Source organism: Cynocephalus volans, chromosome 2 (genome assembly GCF_027409185.1).
Source record: "Cynocephalus volans isolate mCynVol1 chromosome 2, mCynVol1.pri, whole genome shotgun sequence".
Classification (NCBI taxonomy): Eukaryota; Metazoa; Chordata; class Mammalia; order Dermoptera; family Cynocephalidae; genus Cynocephalus; species Cynocephalus volans.
In genome coordinates, this window is record NC_084461.1 from 184,659,767 (window position 1) to 184,674,891 (window position 15,125).

Below are 15,125 nucleotides of genomic sequence, written 5' to 3' on the forward strand. Positions count from 1 at the left end.
ATGTATAGATACTGAGAAACTTCTGTAAGATCACTTAATTGTCTAATGGAATGTCATCTGGCTTGTTTCACTGAAAGTTACCGGCCTGTATTGTTTAACTATAACCGCACCTATGTTCTCTTCCTGTAACTTACTGGTCTGGAAAGTAAATGCAGGAAGAGAGCCCCAAATCGGTGTTAATTTCCCGAGAAAGAGATCCCTCCCGCTGGAGAGTCCCAGGGAAGTTAACCGCTTTGGGTCCTCTCACTGCTCAGAAGAGATGGGCTTTGAGTAATCCTTTGCGTCTCCGTCACCCAGGGAAAGTGGGGTGACAAATCTGTGGGGGGCAAAGCAACACAAAGCAACAGTATCCGAACCCCCTTGATCCTGGTGTTAAACCACCATACTTTAACTGACTGAATAATGGGCTAGCCAGGAAAATAATTGGTCAGAAATGACCAATCCGCTTTTTGTTCTCTGTTTCCGCTTTCTTCAGCTTTTTCTGTCTATAAAGCTTTTGTTATTTGTAGTAGACTTCGGAGCACTTCTCTTATTCTGTCAGATGGTGTTTCCATGCTCAATGCTCACATTTGGCTCTTAATAAACTTTACAAAATTATTTCTGCCTCTACAGCAGTAATTTCAGTTGACATGAGGAACTAACCACTTTGCCTCTTTGGGCAGGGCTGGCATATGTCCATTGTGGTTTGCCTATTGCTTAGGTTAGGTTGCCTTCAGGTGAGGTCCGATGAGCTGAGGGACCTTAGGAACCAACGTCGTAATTGTGGTCAGAATCCATGACACGAAAATGTCTGTTGGAGTGAGTAGGACTGAAGCCATGTTGGGACATTTTTTTTTTTGGCAACTGGCCAGTATTGACTTTGGTGTTAGAACACCACACTCTAACCAACTGAGCTAACTAGCCAGCCCCCTCATGTTGGTACCTAAAACCACAGGGGCTGTAGGCAAATTTTAAAAGGACGTAGTTTTTTCCTTGGCATGCATTTCTCTGAGTTCCCTCTTTTCCCATGGTTGTTTGATATTTTGAACCTTGACTATGGGGCAAGATGACGTTATTTACATAAATGTAAAGTTGTTTTCCAGCCAGCTTGAAGCTGCAGACTTGCCAGGAAGCGTGTACTATTCAGCAGGACCCTGAGATAACAGCAAAGATGGGAACAGAAATCAGACAGTGTCTTGGCAAGACCTTGCACTTGGTCCTGTGCAGAGTCCCCACAGCTCATGTCTCCCTCCCTCCTGCTTTTCATTTCCCATGTCCTGTTCCCTCAACCCCCTCTTTAAAACCCCCTCAGTAAATCTGAGTCTTTGAGATGTCTTTACTCTGGCCATTCTCCTTCAGGTTTACTGGCGAGATGGGTTACCCTCACATCTCTCCTCAAGTCGTCAGTATTCCTGAACAAAAGCTGACTTCCATCTTCACCAACATTTGACTTTTCAGTGGTTTGCTTTTTTTTTTTTTTTTATAAGATGACCGGTAAGGGGATCTTAACCCTTGACCTGGTGTGGTCAGCACCACGCTCACCCAGTGAGCGAACCGGCCATCCGTATATGGGATCCGAACCCGGGGCCTTGGTGTTATCAGCACTGCACTCTCCCGAGTGAGCCACGGGCCGGCCCGAGTGGTTTGCTTTTGAAAGGGGGCTGGCAGCCGTACCTGTGCCCTTTAACATGTCTACTTTTCCTTGTAGGAATTGTCTTTCAACATTTCCAGAGCATTTCTTCTCTAAATAGTAATATACTACCCATCCAAACTCATAGGTTGAAAGAGAGGGCCAGGCCACTTAAATTTTTTTGAGTATAAGAAAAAAGTTAAGACATGCTGAAATTGGGTTACATTTTAAATGCCTGTATTAAATGTTCACATTTAATAAAGTAATGCTTTTAATTAATGCTGTGTTTAAATACATGCAGTGTTAGAATATATAAACAGCACATTGATTTGTGCTATTCTGAGGAAAATTTCAGGATTTATTAAAGCTTATCCATGACTGATGATGTAAATGCACATCTTTATTCAATTTCTATAAAATTGGTTTGAAGTTTTCTGAATTATTAGAAAGATGGATAAGATGAAATTTGCCTAGTTCCTAGAAGACTAGAGGCAAAACTGAACATTTGATGTTTTACAGTTTGAACTAAGTCATGATACAAGGGGTCTTCAAAAAAGTTCATGGAAAATGGGTATCATTAAAAAACTATGCATGGAGTGCAAAATTTTTTGCACCAAAATAAACTCGTACTAATTTATTATAACATGTCTGAATAGAATCTAGTTTGTTTTTGGGGTTTTTTTGTGTTTTTTTAAGAGATGACTGGTAAGGGGATCTTAACCCTTGACTTGGTGTTGTCAGCACCATGCGCACCCAGTGAGCAAACCGGCCATCCCTATGTGGGATCCGAACCCGTGGCCTTGGCGTTATCAGCACCGCACTCTCCCGAGTGAGCCACAGGCCGGCCCCCAGAATCTAGTTTGAGGCATAAGGAAGATAAGACTGGTTTGAAAATAGCCCCTATTAGAGCAACATGAATTCTGTTAAAATTGAAGCAAGAACAAACATCAAATTTATGGTGAAGCTTGGGTGGAAAAATGGTGAGATCATTGATGCTTTTATGAAAAGTTTTTGGGGACAATGCCTCAAAGAAATCAGCAAGTTACAAATGGGTAACTTTTTTAAAGAAGGGACCAAGGCTGGCCAGTTAGCTCAGTTGGTTAGAGAGTGGTGCTGATAACACCAAGGTCAAGGGTTTGGATCTCTGTACTGGCCAGTTGCCAAAAAAAAAAGAAAAGAAGAAGAAGGGATCGGACAATGTTGGAGATGAAGCCCACAGCAGCAGACCATCTCCATCAGTCTGTGAGGGAAAAATTAATCTTGTTCCTGCCCTAATTGAACAGGACCAATGATTAACAGCAGAAACAATAGCCAGCACCACAGACATCTCACTTGGTTGAGCTCACACAATTCTGACTGAAAAGGCTGAGCAAAATTTCTGCTTGATGGGTGCCAAAATTGTTGCGCTCAGATCAGCTGCCGACAAGAGCAGAGCTTTGAAAGGAAATTAAATAAATGGGATCAAGATCCTGAAGGATTTCTTTGGAGAAGATGCAAGCTGGCTTTACTAGTAGGATCCTGAGGACAAAGTACAATTGAAGCTGTGGCTACCAAGAGGTGGAAGTGGCCCAGTCAAAGCAAAAATGGCAAGAGCAGAGGTCATGGCAATAGTTTTTTGGACTCTCGAGGCATTTTACTTGTTGACTTTCTGGAGGGCCAAAGAATGATAACATCTGCCTATTAGGAAAGTTTTTGGGGAAAGTTAGTTGAAGCTTTAGCAGAAAAACACCTGGGAAAACCTCACCAGAAAGTCTTTCTCCACCGTGTCAAGGCTCCTGCTCTTTCTTCTCATCAAACAAGGACAATTTTGTGAGAGTTTCAATAGGAAATCATTAGGCATCCACCTTACAGTCTTGATTTGGCTCCTGACTTCTTTTTTTCCCCCAATCTTAAAATATCTTTAAAAAGCATCCATTTTTCTTCATTTAATAATGTAAAAAGAATGTATTGACATGGCTAAGTTTCCAGGACCCCAAACAAAAAAAACTTGCTGAGGACCTCAAAAGCTTTTGTTCCTGTGGTTTATGTCTATTGATTAGAATTAACAATAAAGTTAGAAACAATTACCAAATTATAAATAAAAACTCAGAAACTCGAAGATATATATGTGTTAATTCACTTTAAAGTAACAATGATAAACTCATTGCATGTTACCATAAACAATATATTCTTTTTTATTAGCATATTCATTGTTATAAATCATAGTTATTCTTTAAGCCCCTTATCCAATCCCTCTCTCCCCTTTCCCCTCCCCCCTTTTCCTTTCCCTTTCCCCTCTCCCCTAACAACATATTCTTATGAAAAATAACTATACTTAGTAAAAAAAAAAAAAAAATTAGAAGAGTGGCGTTGTTTTACATTTTTTCAAAACTCCAATATCTAGCTTGATCAAAGACAGCCAGGTCTTCATCTCTGCTTCAGTATTCATTCCATTGCAATACCACATGTCTCATAGCCTCTGGAAAACTCCATTGTACATTCGTGAGAGAACAAGAGTAAAAAATGCAAATCACTTATTATTAATAGTATTTTATGTAACTAGGGAAACCCACACCACCCTTTGAAAATGTGCATGTCTATGCAAATAGGTGAATGAAAGGATAAATGAGCAAATGAACTTTTTAAGCCTCCAATTCTTTGCTTTTTCCCTACACTTAAAAAATAAAACCATGAGAATAACATTCAAATTATTTCATACAGTTCACACAGTATTCTAGGCAATATGAAGAAAGGATCTAAAAACTGAGGGGAGCAATTTTGCAGTCTTCCGAAATCTAAGTTGATGAGAGTATAATTTGCACCGTTGCTTTGTCTGATTCCTGAGGTGTCCAGCAAGTACAATTTCACCCTACCTGCTACAAGATCCTTAATCCTAATCAAACACAGCCTCTCTGAATAGGACCCCTGATGGCCAAAAAGTGTCCAGAAAATACCAATGCAAGCTAAGGTTCTCCTGAGTGTCTAATACATTATAAATGTACATGAAACTCCTATTTTCTCATCCCAGCTGGAGAAGGCTTAACTGAGAATGACTAAATTCATGCATTTGAAAATACCAAACCATTGGGCCGGCCTGTACCTCACTCGGGAGAGTGCGGTGCTGATAACACCAAGGCCCCAGGTTCGGATCCCATATAGGGATGGCCGGTTCGCTCACTGGCTGACCGTGGTGCTGACAGCACCAAGTCAAGGGTTAAGATCCCCTTACCGGTCATCTTTAAAAAAAAAAAAGAAAATGCCAAACCATTAAGAGAAGAGATAACTATAAGTAAATTTTGACAGTACAGAGGCAGCCTCCCGACTTTGCATTCTCCAAACCTCAGCAAGCAGTGGAAACTGGATTTGGAGTCAGAGCTGCTGGATTTCAGTCCTGACTCCCTACATTCCCTTATTAGCTGTGCCATTTTACACAGGTCATTTCACCTCTCTGAGCCCCTTACAAAACAGGAATTTGTTGTAAGGCTTCAATTAAAAAAAAATTAGTAAGCTCTAAAACATACCATTTATCGTTACTCCTAGCACCCACGCTGCAACATAGAAAAGAATGTGGTTATTTGAGCTTTTTGATTGTCATGATTTATAGTCATTGTTTCATCAGGGCCACCAATTAATATCCCCATATCTTTTTTTTTTTTATTATTATTAAAAAGATGACCGGTAAGGGGATCTCAACCCTTGGCTTGGTGTTGTCAGCACCACGCTCAGCCAGTGAGCAAACCGGCCATCCCTATATAGGATCCGAACCCGTGGCCTTGGTGTTATCAGCACCGCACTCTACCGAGTGAGCCACGGGCCGGCCCAGTATCCCCATTTCTATAAGTTCAAAAGAACCCTCTAAAGGAGGGAGCTACTGAAGGGTGTAGTTTTGTTCTGCCTTTAGGGAGGTGGCATGGAAGACTGGGCACAAACCCAGCTTCCCTGAGGACCAGCCAGTTGACCTTGGGCGTGTTTCTCAACCTCTCTGAGCCTGGGTTTCCTCTTTTGTATTCAGAGATTATCCCTTCTTAGCACAGCGATTGTGCAATTTCAGCAAGCTGGGGCAGGTAGACACACAGAGGCCCTTAGTCTATGAGAATTACCACTGTCACTTACAGGGGCATACAGTCACCATCCCTTTCCTGCTACCTTTAATGTCAACCTGTGGTCCTGAAAACTCATCACTCTATAGCGTCTTCCCCCTTCGCCAACCTGCACATCTCTAATTGCAGCTAGAAAACTGGAAATTCTCCTCCTTCACCCAACAACGGATTGCAGGGCAGTGCCAATGTCAAGCCTGAATTGATTAACCTGAGGGGTGAGTTCGACTCTTGTGATTAGTGGATTATCCCAGGATGAAGACATTTCTGGGCACAGACGCAAGTACAGTTTGTATTGTGCAAATGAATGACTGTTCTGAGTTTTCGGCCTCAGGCCACTGAAAGTCATTTGTTTCCCAAGGATCCATTGAAACAACTGTGTCCAACACAAGGATACTGAGCCCATGCTCCCCTCCCCAAGACCATTAAAGCAGCAGAGTAAGGAATTACTATCATCATACTTCAATTAATAAATAGTTGAGTGACTGAGGTTGAAGCTATGATGTGTGGCCTGGTCCTGGTACTGTGCAGTCCAGTGCAGCCTGATAGAAATTCAATGAGGATTATACAGTTAGCAGTCTCAATTTGGACTAGCCACATTTCACATGTTCTATAGCCACACGGGGCTAGTGGCTACCATATTGGACAGCAAAGGTCTAGACTGGGGAGTCATTAAAGTTTTCTTGTAAAGGGTCACATAGTAAGTATTTTCGGGTTTGGGGCCCTGTTGTAACTACCTGACTCTGTCTTGTAGTGTGATAGTAGTCGAATATGATCCATTAATGAATGAGTGTGGCTGTGTTCCAGTAAAACTTTATTTACAAAGACAGGCAGCTGACTGTCATTTGCTGGCCTCTGCAATAAACCATTATTCTATTCTATCCAAAAAATAGGAGAAACAAAGGTACACGTGTGCCTTAGGCCCTGGGAGAAAACTCGTACTGTGCCCATTTGTACAAGTTTTGATTTCTCCTTATCTTTTGCTGCCAGATCTTTTTTTTTTTTTTTTTTTTTTTGTCTTTTTGTGACCGGCCGCACCTCGCTCAGCCAGCGAGCGAACCAGCCATCCCTATATAGGATCCGAACCCGCGGCGGGAGCACTACCGCGCTCCCAGCGCCGCACTCTCCCGAGTGCGCCACGGGTCGGCCTTGCTGCCAGATCTTTATCACTGGTCAAAAGAGGCCAATTGGACATATTACTAACTTATCCCAGAAACGAAGGCCCAGACTTTCTAAAGCTCAAAAGAAGAAAAAGGAAGAACTCTCCTGATATTCTTGAATTCATATTTTTGTGTGTTTAGATGCCTTGGTCCTGCGGATAATTTTTTTTTTTTTTTTTTTTTTTTTTTTGCTAATACACTCAGTACTACCATAAGTTCCTTCATATACCATACTGAAGATGTTTGCTTCTTTGTCCTGGGATTGAGATTCAGAAGTAGGGTTATTTGTTGGGTCAAAGGGTACTCCCATTTTAATAGTTATTACCGTTGCCCCACTCCGAAAGTAGAAATATGGACCTGCACAAAGGAAGAATGGAAGATCACTGGAAATGGACAGGACCCTGAGGTACTAAATGCCATTGGAAGATGTGGTGTGACAATAGAGACCACAGACACTGGATGGTGTAAAGAAGTTACAGACCAAGGAGCTGCATGGATTGCACAGAGTGGCAGGTTGCTGAGATATTTGGGGCTGATGAGATATGACAAGGTCCAGGCAGTGACAGCTGGTATAGCCACACCCCACATGCCCCTCAGCATTGTCCAGCAGGATTGCAGTGGCAGAGCCCAGGAGAAGGCCAGCAGATGAGTGAACCCACCATGCCTGCTGCCTGCTCCTAATCCTCCTGCCCTTCTGTTAGGTTGACTTGGTACTTCAGCAGGTCCTAAAGAAAGTGTAGGTTTGGCATGGGCACTCTCTTAGAAATGGCTTAACTGTCATCTGTCTGTGTGTGTACGTGAGGATATATATTTGTCCATTTGATATTTTGGGGGGGTTTGTTCTTAATTTTTATTGAATCAAAATTGATTATACATATTTTGGGGGTTCAATATTGAGATATGTTGATCAAATCAATATTACTAGCATATATTGTTACAAATCGTATTTATTCTTTATGCCCCTTGTCCAATCCCTCCCATTCCCCTTTCCCTCCCCCCTCACCTCTCTAATCACCCTAGATTTCTTCTCTCCCTCTGAAAGAATAATGGTTACTCTGTTGATTTGATGCCCAAATGATCTCTCCAATGCTGAGAGACGTGACCAGGTCCCCCAATAATATCATAGAGCAGATGTCTCTTCCGTCACTATGTAATGGGCTCTGTGGAGACAGACATGCTCCTCCTTTCTGTATCTGCTGGTGACTCTCCTTGTGTCAACTCACTCCAGTGGCTGGCGGACCATCTGCGCAGTGGTTGTGGCATCTAGCTACCTTTGTGGCAGCCACAGTTATCATGGTGGCTGTGGTAGGCCACCCACATGGAGGAAATGTTTTTGGTCTGCTCCGTGGTGCTGGCAGTGTGCCTGGTTGTGGAGAGTTTCCCATCCCCGGTTCCATGCCCCGGATCCCTGAATAGGTCCCGAGGCGCTGGCACGATGTGCCTGGTTGTGAGAGGGGGGGTCCAGTCCCCCTCTCCCTGCCCCGGGTCCCAAGGCGGGCCCTAAGGTGCTGGCGCAGTGTGCCTGGTTGTGGTAGCGGGGTCCAGTCCCCTTCTCCATACCCCAGGTCCCCAGGTGGGCCCCAGGGTGCTGGCGCAGTATGCCTGGTTGTGGGAGAGGAGTCAGTTCCCTGGCTCCATACCTCAGATCCCGGGGCAGGCCCTGAGGCACTGGCTTATGTGCCTAGTTGTGAGAGGAGGGTCCAGTCCCCGGCTCCATACCCCAGGTCCTGGAGTGGGCCCCAAGGTGCTGGCATGGGGTGCCTGGTTGTGGGAGGGGGTTTCCGGTCCCCAGCTGCATACCCTGGGTCCCTAGGTGGGCCCCAAGGTGCTGGTGTGGGGTGCCTGGCTATGGGAGGGGGGTCCAATCTTCTCTATTCCCCAGGTCCCCGGGCAGGACCTGAGGTGCTGGCAAGGTGTACCTCAGGGAGGTACACCTTGTGGGAGGGAGGTTTGGTCCCCTTCTCCATGCCCCATGTCCCAGGGAAGGCCCCAAGGGGTGCCTGGTTGTGGGAGGGGGGTCTGGTCCCCAGCTCCATATCCCAGATCCCGAGGTGGGCCCCGGGGCACTAGCACAGGGTGCCTGGTTGTGGGAGGGGGGTCCGGGCCCCTTCTCCATGCCTCGGGCCCCTGGGCAGGGGCCTGATATGCTGTCCCAGCATGCCTGGTTGTGGGAGGGGGGTGTCCAGTCCCCAGCTCCTTACCACATGTTCCTAGGCAGGCTCCAAGGTGCTGGTGCAGTGTGCCTGGTTGTGGGTGGGGGTTCTGGTCCCCTTCTCCATGCTCCAGGTCCCTGGGCAGGCCTCAAGGTGCTGGTGAGGTGTGCTTAGACGTGGGAGGGAGGTCCTATCCCCTTCTCCGTGCCTCGAGCCCTTAGGCAGGGCCCTGATGCTCTGTCACAGTGTGCCTGGTTGTGGGAAGGGGGTCCAGTCCCTGGCAGCTAGCCCTGGGTCCCTGGGTGAGCCCCTAGGCATTGATGGTGTGCCTGTATGTGGAAGTGGGGTCCCATCCCCGGCTCCAATCCTTGGGTTTCTGGGTGGGGCCCTGAAGTGCTGGGGTGTGAGTGGTTTTTGGTGGGGGTACTGCCCCTGGCTCCATGCCTCATGTCCCCTGGTGGGCCCCAAGGCATTCATGGTGTGCCTGGGCTGGAACTAAGTTTTTGTCCTTTGCTTGCTTCTAACCTGGGGGAACTAACTGTGGGAACCAGTACTTGAGCTGTGTGGTTGAGCTAAATTTTTTTTTTTTTTTTTGTCTTTTTCGTGACTGGCACTCAGCCAGTGAGTGCACTGGCCAGTCCTATATAGGATCCGAACCCGCGGTGGGAGCATCGCCGTGCTCCCAGCGCTGCACTCTCCCAAGTGCGCCACGGGCTCGGCCCTAAATTGCTGCTTTGCTGCTGTTTCCCTAGGGAAGGCTTTTTGTGCAGCTCAGGGTTTAATGGTTGACCTTATAGGTACTTCTGGCTCTCCAGATACTCAGTGCACCTGGGTTGTGTAGAAACTGTGATCTGGGCCTGAGTTTTTTCACTGAACTGCACCCCTTGCGATTCTGCATTCCTGACCAGTTTCCTCTGAGTGGTCCTGTGCTGACTGGGGGGGGGGGGGGGGGTGCAGATTGGCTGTCTTTGCTGTGTCCCAGTGTTCCCCTGGTGGGCCTGTCCCCCCACCCCCATGCTCCAAACACTTCCCATGGGACAGGCCCTGTGCTGGTCCCTTGCAATGACTCACCAGCCTCTGAATGGCTCCCCTTTTTCAGCTGTTCTGGCTGCTCGCTCCTGCGTGGGTCCACGGGAACCCTATTAGTGGTCTTGCTGTCCTGGGGGCCACCAAAGTCCTCTCCTCCCCTTCCGACTCCAAGTAACTCCATCTAAAGGGCACAGCTGTGGCTTCTGCCAGCTCCTGCTCCATGTGCTCCAGGATTAAAGCAGCTGTGGCCCGGAACGCTGAGAGCAGTTTTTTCTTTCTCTCATCATGGTTTCTCCCGCCTTAATGAGTTCCATGGGTCTCTCCTCCTCTTCACCTGAGCTCTAGCGGCCCCAGCTTGGCTGATGTTACATTTTTATAGTTGTAAATAGGTTAATTTGTGAGAGAGAGTGATGCTGGGGACCATCTATTCCACCATCTTGACCAGAAGTCCCATTAGATATTTTTGGTTTTGTTTGTTTGGTGGCTGGTAAGGGGTATGCAAAGGCTTGACCTTGGTGTTACCAACACCACACTCTAACCAACTGAGCTAACCAGCCAGATGCCATGCAATATTTGGGACATACTTACACTGTACTTAGTTGTTTATATGAAATTCAAATTTAACTGGGCATCTTGTATTTGATCTGGCAACTCCACCTCCAAATGAACACTTAAATTCAAGGTTATATGACTCTTTTCAGATTGGGGTATAGAATCATAGACTCACCATTATATGTCAAAACTGGGGAAACTCCACAAAAGCTTGGCTGGAAGTGATGAAATATATTTAAGAAGTCCAAACAACAAAATTACAATAAACATTTATTAGGCTGTTAATTTCACAATATTTTAATTCTGTTCTGAAGTCAATCTACAAATACCTCTACATAACACCAAAGCCAGTGATTTAATAAATAAGAGGAATGTATATATCGCTCTGCAAAAAAAATAAGCCTGACACATTTAGGTCTATATATTTGTAGAATCAGTTTCCCAAGGCTCGTGGAACCAAAGTGTACACACACACACATCATAAACACACACACCACTATATTCAAATTAAATTCATATTCAAATCAAATATTAAGTGTCAAATAAATGCTATAGAAAATTTATAACTAGATATACAAAATATGAATTGAATCATGAATACACTGTTTATAATGGGTACCATACCTCACAAATGTGATTTCCAGTTAAGAGGGAAATAATTGCTTCACTGGATTTTAAGTGTGTGCTAATCACCATCACCATCACAAGAAATCAATTTAATTACACGGTTTTTCAGAGATTTAACACACATGCAGATATTAAGTTGACAGTACAATAAAACCTTTAAATCTGCAAAAAGACATTAGGACATATGGTCAATAATGCCATTAGCTGCCACAGGTTTTTAGTAGACAATGAAAATGACAATCAGCTTTTTTACACCACAAGAGAACAACTGGTACTGGTGTATCTCCTATATATCAAGGAAGAGCAAAATACAGAATTCCATATGCTGAATAAAGTTTGTTTATACCAGATACTATACATCACATTGATGGTTGTCCAAAACGAATTTTAAGAGTACTGTGTTGAATCCTGCAAAAAATATATAATTCTGTTATTCACTAGTGAGGAGAAAAAGTCCAACTTCTCAAATAGCTATAAACGAAAATTCTGGAGAATGACATATCATTAAAAAAAACAAGTTGGGAGGGGGGAAGTTCATACTTAGGAGCCTTAGGAATTCCTTTTAATGCTGGCTGGCTGGCAAGAGCTGGCTTCCGGTTAAGTCAGACAATTCAAGACCCATCGAGGAGAGGTCATCAGCTGTCAACCCGTAAGGCGGAGTTCATTCATCAAAAGAAGTAGCAGAGACTGCAGAAGTGAAGCAGTTCAGGATTCCCACCAGCAACAAGGCATGTTAACCATGTCTTTAGATTCTGTGTTATCTATTTGACATCTGCTGTTCTCAACCGCTCCGTAAATCTGAATCACAGGACCCAATAAGCGACTGAAATTGTTTACATCTTCCCTGCAGAAAGTCATAGCATAATCCTCCCCACCACCAACCCTGATCTGCATGTTCTCACTTAGTCACCAACAGGGGACATCTCCACCTGGTTACTTCCCACCACCACAGTCCCAGTCGTAGTCCCAGGTCCTGATCTCTCTGATCCTGTGGTTCTATGTGGCCTGCCTGCCTCTCATTTCCAGGGGAACTGTATTAAAAACCTTTCAGAGGCATTCACCTCTCCTTTATGAATTAAGACCCAGGCACAATTCACAAGGCCAGCTTTCAAGAAATTCTGTTGCTGCACTTTGTTAACAGAAATGATATGGGCGATGAAACATGAAGCAAAAAAAAAAATCCAAAAGGAAGATCATGCTAATGGGTATTGGAAAGTTTATTTATGAAAGGCTTATGCCCCACAAAAGCATTGTTGCTAGCATGTAAAGGAAGAGATCATTCTAAACACCCATCCCAACACATCCACACTAATCCAGAAATTAGAGATGGTTGGTCCTTTTTCCTTCTCTAGACTATTTTCTGTTCTTGGGAAAGCGAGTATTTATTATGATACTGAAGCTTTGGGAAGTTAACACTGATTAACTTTAAAATATTTTAAAAACTGAGTCTTAGTTATAACAGATCCACAGTAGATTTTATCAGAATGTTTTTATGTCACATTCCAGGGAAGTGTTGCACTGATATATTCTAAGCCCCGAAGATATAAAAAAGGTTTCTTCTTCAAGGTATGAGATATGGTACAAAAATACACTTTCCCACATAAAAAAGAGAGAGAAAAGAAAGAGATGGGGGGCGGTGTTGGTGCGGGGTGGTGTTGGCGGGGGAGGCCAAATTCTCTATAAGCTTCCATGGAATGGAGAATGAAGTCTACGGCCATAGCAACCTGAACACGCCTGATCCCGTCTGATCTTGAAAGCTAAGCAGGGTCGGAATGGAGAAAGAAATAAACAATCCTAAACTATTTGGGGTTAAGAACATGTCCAAACGAAAGTGAAATTTATGCATTAAAAACCAAGACTTTTTCAGACCTAGCATCTAGGATTTCTATCAGAATTTCAAATATTGTTCTACCCTGAAGTGACACTTTAATTAGCTGTTGGTTCTTTCATTAACAAAGAGGACATCTTTCACTTTAGTGTAGCAAACTGTAAAACTGGCTTCAAGGCCTAGATTTAGCCAAATTGAAAAAAAGGGTACATATATTTAACAGCAATTTTCAATGGATGCTTGTGGTCTCAATCCGCCAGCACCCAGATACACGTACCTCCCTCAATTTTCTAGAAGTTAAAATGATTAGCCCACCTAGATCTCAGTAGTGTGCAGTGCCCTTCCTGTTTCAGGTATGACAGTGGGGAGGAACGGAGTAGATATTATACCTAGTCCAGTGACAGTTTAACACTTAACACTGGGCATTCTGCAATGACCACAAACAAGGAAAGAGCCAAAACAAGGGCAGGAATCATTGGCTTTGTGTACAGAAGGCCAATTTTCTCCTGGCCAACTTAAACAAAGCAATGTTTTGGTACCTAAACATGGTATAGCCAAATGCACAAAAAGAAAGGACAAAGTATACCAGCCAGCTACAAAAAAACGAAAAGGATAACAATGACCTCCCCCAAGTTACTTATACCTGTGCTAAAATAGATTTGCCAATAAGTGTCTAAATGACGAAACTGGAATGGCTTCAATACAGACATCATGTGTTTCAAATGCTCATGGATAAAAGATTTGCTCAAGCAAATCCTAGAGAACAGGGATGCATTTTAGGAAGTGAACAAAATGCAGGAGAGTTTGGGTCCCATTATGTGCACCTTAAAAATAGAAGTTTCATAAACATCCTCTAAAACATCTGCTTGCAACCAAAAATAAAACTTCACCGAAACCCTGCACAAGAGTTGGTAGACAGCTAAGTTTTCTCTAAACTGATACCTGGCCCAAAGGTCTTGTTTCTACCACATCTGACAGTCTCCAAAAATCTGCACACAGGGCTGCCGGGGCATGCCGGTGGCAAGGAAGGACTATGGAGACCCTTGGGATCCCTGGCAGCCTACAAAGCTGCATTCTGGAGAAGATGGGCTTCCTTTCCTAACATCCTAGCAAAGGGGCATTGCCACCAGCCCCTGCCCAGGGCCCTAACAGCTGTCCCCGCTGCGTCACTCTCTGCCCCCACAGACACCTAAATTGAGGACACAACAGACTTCACAAAAAACACCTAACACAAGTATTGTAAAAATTTCAGGAAAAAAAAAATTTAGAGCTTTTCCAAGGCTTGTTTACTGCTGCTTATTATTCCTGAGAATGCTTTATAAGCAGTAATAGACTTGAAATCGTGATTAGCAGCTACTGTTTGTTTTCTTCTAAGGTCCTGAGTCAACCAAGAACAAAATGAAAATAAACAAAAAACCCTCAAGGGTACTGCTTTCCTATATAGGCCTAGTTGGCAAACAGTGAAATCAAGACATCAAATAGATTGAGTGATCTTCAATGCTTAACCAAATAGCTCTTGGTATCCAAGCCCAAAGACTTTTCTTTGCCCTCTCCTTGAATTTTTCTTTTTGAAATGTTGAGGTTAAAACATATCCAAGTATAGAGGGACAAAAATCTCAGGTCTTCTAGAAATAATAGAAATATACAAGGGTACTTCAACAAATTTGTAGAAAAATGGACTTAAATGATACGAATCTTTCCATGAACTGTTTGAAGATCCCTCCTCGCTGACAGGAACTTGGCAGGGGTTGCTAGGATCCAAAAGAGGTTGAGTTTCATGTTCAAGCCCAACTGTCCACATTTAGAAGTGACAACATTTACTAAGTCAACATCAACCAAAAAAAAAAAACAAAATAAAGCTCACAGTTTTGGAACATGAAAACAATGCACACAGACCTTACCCACCAATTCCTAAGCTGCAAAAACAAACACTTGCATTTAAACTTTTCTAAAATGTCAAATTAGCATACTCTTGCCCTCAATGCAAAGTTTTAATAAACTTGATACACTCTGCCTTTATTAAAAAACCTTACAAAAGATGTATTTAAATGTTTGAAAAAATTAACTTTATGCTCTATGCATAGATAAATT